This window comes from Gossypium hirsutum, chromosome A05 (assembly GCF_007990345.1).
Source record: "Gossypium hirsutum isolate 1008001.06 chromosome A05, Gossypium_hirsutum_v2.1, whole genome shotgun sequence".
NCBI classification, from domain to species: Eukaryota; Viridiplantae; Streptophyta; class Magnoliopsida; order Malvales; family Malvaceae; genus Gossypium; species Gossypium hirsutum.
In genome coordinates, this window is record NC_053428.1 from 72,058,812 (window position 1) to 72,065,468 (window position 6,657).

A 6,657-nucleotide genomic window follows, 5' to 3' on the forward strand; every position below is an offset into this window, starting at 1 on the left:
ACCTCGCACAAATGCTAAGAAACCCGTAGTAAATAAGGATCAATAAAATGCATATTTACTAATTAAAGGAATCCGAAAGGACCTAATGTGGTTTCCAAACTCATGAAAGATCGAGTTGCCATGGAATGTTTTTCTGAATGTTATTAAGCATGTTGATAATAAATTCAGTTTAATTAAAGTAATTGTCCTAGTTTATTTATGTTATAATTTTTGCAAATTGTGTTTAATTTTTCTAAAATCTATTTCATTAATATAGTTTATGTATTTAGGATAATTTGCATTGGGGATCATTGCATTTAGTTTAATATATTTAATTTTAATCATAACTCCTCAATCATATTGTGTTTTTATTTACCAAGTGATTTAACACAAATACAATCCCTGTGGAGACGATAACTCGATACTTACTTATTACTTGATAACGATTGTGTACACTTGTACAAACCTACGCGTTACAAGTTTTTGGCGCCATTGCCGGGGACTGTTAACTGTTGCGATAGTCAATTTTTTTTGTGAAATTATTTACTTCCAATTTGGTTTATTTCTAACATTAGTAACTTATTCTTTTCAATTTTGTGATTTTCTTTTCAGGTGTTTATGAGCATAGATCGGATTATCGATTTACTCCCTGTAGACCCTAATTGAGCAAACTTTTAGACAAAGAAGACATGAATGAACAGTTCAAAGTCAAGTCAAGATGGACCTTGGAAATCATAATCAAGACCAAGGTAATAAAGTCGGTCGTGTATGAAATACCATCCTCATTGCCGATGATAGGGATCGATACATCAGAGAATATGCTGTGCCACTTTTTAGTGAGTTAAATCCAGGATTTAGAATGCCAGATTGTAACACCCCTATTCCGTAACCGTCGCCGAAATAGGACAAGGCGTTACTCGAAATTAGAAAACAGATCTGAACAGTAAAATTTTGAACAGTCTCTTGAAATAAAGATTATTTATTTAAATAAATGCTAGACACAACCAGAGATCGAGTTTCAAACTTATAAAGTTAAACATCCAAAAGATGCCATATTCGCATGGCTTAAATACGTTAACCAAAATATCCTTCCACTATTAGTCTATTCTATACATGCCTTAAACCTTAATGATATACAAACTTTATCTACTCACATGATAACTCGATAGTATGGTGAAATCTCCTCGACTTCCAACCCAAGCAATTTCTCTGAAGCCCTATAGACATAGGAAAAACACACAGAGTAAGCTTTGAAAACTTAGTAAGCCTTAAGCAAATAAATCATTTCAATGATTATGGAAATTCTATATCACTAATCCGAATTGAAAAAAAAAATCTCAATTACATATACATTCATAGTACTCTTAAGTTCATATAACCTTATTAAGTAGCTTCACTTATTTATATTTATAAATAACTTATGACTATGATTTTAAATTCGTGTGATAACTGTCAATTCATTCGTATGAACAAAACTTGCACATATCCATTACATACCAACCAAAACATGTCATATTTTTCCATGTTTGATTCATGGAACCACAAGGTCACATGTCAAGCACATATAGCATATATTTATCTGTTATTTATCACGTCTCATTTTTACATGGACTACATACATCTGACCAAGTTTATTCAATGTTCACAACATAATCACATAATCACTACAAGCTGTCTTTCTGAGCAGCAGCCACTAAATTATTTATAACTGGAGCTAAAAAACTCCAAATCATGTGCCGTTAATTTTCCCTGAAAATAGACTCATATATCTTATATCCCTAAAATTTTTAGAATTTTTGGTTTGACCAATCAATACCAGATTTTTCATAAATTTTCCCCTGTTTCACTGTTTGACTAATCTGACCATTCTTTACTATAAATCAGATTTCTCATTGTACAGAATTCAAAATATGTTCTCATTTATTTCATTTGAAACTAGACTCATTAAGGAGAATATAAATTTTATCTTATAATCATCATTGTACAATTTAAAATGATTTTCTAAAAACAGAACAGGGGATTTCGAAGTCATTTTGACTCTATCTCACGCCACTTCAAATATCTCATTATCTACCATTCTTTTGCTTACACGGTTTCTTTTATAAGAAACTAGACTCATTAAGCTTTAATTACATAATTTATTCATCTTCTAATTCAATTTCCATAATTTACGGTTATTTTCCAAATCACGCTACTGTTGCTGTCTCAAGTAGATTTATTACAAATTTGCTCTTTCACACATTCCTTGCATTCAAATTATTTAAACATGTATATCATGTCATTCAAGATCGAACTCATATAACATAGGCATTAAAAATGCTTCACTATCAACTTTAGTTCAATTGAAACGAATAAAATACAATATCATATTCACATTTAATTTTCCATGATCGTAATCACCTAAAAATAAAATCATATACTTCCACAAACCTTTCCACAAGGACCAGTGTTTATATTTGAATATAAACACAGAATCACTTCACATAACTTCACACATTTACCGAATGTATTACGATCACATTTATAATCATAACACTTATTCACAGATGCATCACTTTATACATTTATAATTTAATTCAAATCAAAATCGCATACGAGTACATGATACATACCTGGCCAACTTAATATGTAATACACTTTCAATTTGTCATCTTAGTGTAGGATCTTGTAATTGTATACTTTTATCAAATTCATCGGCACTTGGCCTGCTAGGTATAAAACCCAAAATTATATTACCAGCACAAAGCCTGCGGAACTTTAGCCGGATACATTTCCAACATGAAGCCTGCGGGACTTTAGCCCGGATACATTTCCAGCACGAAGCCTGCGGGACTTTAGCCCGGATACATTTCCAGCACGAAGCCTGTGGGACTTTAGCCCGGATACATTTCTACCACAAAGCCTGCGAGACTTTAGCCCGGATACATTTCTAGTGTCTTGAATATTTATTCACATGTTAACACATTTCACATAACATATCACATTAGTAATTCAATTGCTTCATTCGAATATAAGCACAAAATGTACACCTACCCTTTAACTTTTGGTTCAATAATCATACACAAAGAACACATAATCTTTTCACTATCCCAGTTTCACTTTTAATAACCATTCGGCTATATGCCATATTCACAAATTATTTCACACACAACCTCGATCAAGTAGGAACAATAGTCACAATTCATCTATTTTACAAATATCCCATTCCTTGACTTTGTTTCATAATAGCTATTCGGTCATCACATATATACCATTCGATTCACATTCGACTTTATACAAACAAGTACAATAAAATTGTATACACATATTACACACTTTCACATCATTACTTAATAGTTATTCGGCCACATTATATACATAAATCATCCATTTCATATTCGGCATTATAGCCTAAATTCAATATACTTATTGCAAATCGAACTTGTAAAGGTCAAATAATTACTTACCATATTATATAAAATCTTAAGCGCGCAGCAAATCAAATTTAATTACTTAAGGACTTACCTTGAATGTCATTGCACAATTACGGATTGATTAATCAACTACTTTTGCTTTCCCCCTTTCCGAATTTAGCTCCTTTTTCTCTTGAGCTTAATTCAAACAAACAAATAAACATTTATTCACCTTAGTCCATCTCATGATCGAATGCCTTTAAGCTTAATAATAAAAATCTTTTAACAAAGTAACACTCAACCAAAACAAATTCGATTATACAACTATATAATTTAAAGCATCAATTATGCTTAACTAAACGTTAAGCTATAATCAGAATCACTCAGACATATTTATGGTCAAACATAGCAAGAAAACAAAATAGGCTTTACTAGCCACACTTAGTTCAGTTATAACATAACTTCACTTACTTATATGCACATTCGACAACTTGATAATTAAGTTAATATCATGGTATCATAACTCAACATTTATCAATATGTCATTAGAAAAATATGCTCATGTCAAATTTACTCCCAATCACATCTCAAAATTCAACGAACTCATTTAATAATTAAATTCCATTTCAAAGCATCAAAACATTATCAAATGTATACTCATCCTAAATGACCGAATGCACATTAACTAAGCACTTAACAATTTTCTTTAGCCATTAAACTCATTCGGCAATGATAAGGACAAATTTAACAAACCTTAAATTTAACTTATAATTGTACATATCTCATTCAAAGCATCCACACCAATTTATTATCCAATCAACCATAGCCGAAAACCTATCATACAATTAAAACCCTTGTTCAAATTATTATTCACTATAATACTATGGCTGAATCCCTCAATTAGCTAACATAGCCTCTTGTATTCAATCTAAACACGTATATACAACCTAAATCCCTCTTTTAACACATAATTCACTATCTTGGATCTCATTTTCTAACTAATTTAACTTAGTCCAAAGCTGAATGCTATTTGAGCATTAATCTCATGTTCTTTTCATTATTAAGCAAGTATTATAACTCAACTAACTTCATTAGCCGACTACTCAAGCTCATTTGAGCCACATATAGTAATTTAGTTTGTTCACACTCAATTAGAAAATTTTCTCCTTACAAATTATCAAAACATACACAATGTAACCCATTGAGCTCATGACCGAATGCTTCATGCATCACAAACACAAAATCATACACATGGGTCATGTTAGGAGCTTCAAAACCAATTTAAATTTCTCAAAATCCAAAGAAAAACATATGAAATCATACCTTAATCCCCAACACAAGATGGCCGAATGCCTTAGGTGTTCTTTCTTCCATTTCTTGTTTAGTTTCGGCAAAAGGGGAGAAAAAAAATGAGAAACTTTGTTTTTATCACCCTTTTTCTATTATTAATTCATGGTTTTCTAATATAAAACTATTTAATATTATTTCACTAATATACAATACACAAAATGCCAAATTTTTCATCATAATTATCGTCCACTATAATCATAGTGGTCCATTTGACATGCAAATCCTCTATGATGCTATCCATATACAATTTGGCCACTTCAACTTTTACCTATCACATTTTTATGGTTTATTAATTGAGTCCCTTTTTATAATTTGACATCCAAATAACAAAACTAAAGCATCAAATTTTTTTTATTTTAATTTATTATTATATAATTTTTTTCACACATGGAAATTCACATAATAAAACATAGAAATTAATTTAATCCTTTCTTATTAATTAAACACCCAAACGATCACATTTTCGTACGAAATCTTCACATATGCTAATTCACATATAATGAACACAGATAATAATAATTAATTATTTTTTTGACTCAGTTTCGTGGTTCCGAAGCCACCATTCCGATTAGGGTCTAAAACGGGTTGTCACACAGATATTGAGGAAAACCAATTTGAATTGAAACCAATGATGTTTCAAATGCTCCAAACGGTGGGCCAATTCAGTGGTATGCCCATGGAAGATCCACATCTCCACCTTCGATTGTTTATGTAGGTGAGTGATTCATTTAAGATAGCCGGTGCAACTGAAGACGCATTGAGGTTGAAGTTGTTCTCATACTCGTTGCGAGATCGAGCACTAGCATGGCTCAATTTAGTGCCACCGAGTTCCATATCTACATGGCAAGAATTAGTAGAGAGATTTTTAGTTAAGTATTTCCCACCTAGTAAAAACGCTAAGTTGAGGAACGAGATCACAACTTTCCAACAATTGGATGATGATTCTTTGTATGAGGCTTGGGAGCGATTCAAGGAGTTACTTCGTAAGTATCTTCATCATGGGAGTCCTCATTGTATCCAGTTGGAGACATTCTATAATAGTCTCAATGCACATTCAAGATTGATGGTATATGCTTATGCAAATGGTGCAATTTTGTCTAAGTCTTATAATGAGGCTGATGAGATCATCAAGAGAATCACGAGTAATAACTATTAATGGCCAACAAATTGAACAGCTTCAGGAAGACGTGCAGCTAGAGTTCTTGAAGTTGACACCCTTACTTTGTTATCAGCTTAGATATCGTCTATTTCCTCTATGTTAAAAAAGCTTACCGCTAATAGTGCTAATAATTTTGTAGCTCAGCCACCAAGTCCGTTTGAAGTAGTTTCTTGTATGTACTGTAGGGAAGGTCATTCTTTTTAGAATTGTCTGTCAAATCTTGAGTCAGTGTACTATGTGGGGAACCAACATCAAAATAGGAGTGGAAACGGACCGCAGTCTCACTTCTACAATCCTTCATGGCGTAATCATTCTATTTTTTTTCTTGGAGCAACCAAGGAAATGGATCGAACAACAACTTATTGCAGCATAAACCCAACCAATCTCAAGGGTTTAATCAACAAGCTCCAAAACCACCTCAAGCTGAGGCATCAAACAATTTGGAGAACTTGATGAAAGTGTACATGGCAAAGAATGAAGCTTTGATCCAAAGCCAAGCAGCAACATTAAAAAGTTTGGAAAACCAAATGGGTCAGTTAGCTACGGAGCTTTGTAATAGACCGCAAGGAACCTTGCCAAGTAATACTGAGAATCCAAGAAATTTGGGTAAAGAACATATCAAGGAAGTGAGATTGCGAAATGGTAAAATTCTGGAACCCCGATTGATTGATGTCGAAGATAAGCCCATTGAGAAGAATCAACTAGCTATTCAAATTCCTACACCAAAAGAGTCAGAATCTGCAAAGATTGGTAAGGAAAATCCTAAATTAGTGAATT

General features: G+C 32.4%; 1 non-coding gene across 1 annotated transcript; it reads right to left on the bottom strand.

The window, feature by feature from the left end:
* Positions 1 to 5,620: 5,620 nt before the first annotated feature.
* On the bottom strand, positions 5,621 to 5,727 carry LOC121229918 (small nucleolar RNA R71). The gene has a single exon (XR_005927869.1). It is a non-coding gene; the product is annotated as a small nucleolar RNA R71 (small nucleolar RNA).
* Between the last annotated feature and the right edge of the window lie 930 nt (positions 5,728 to 6,657).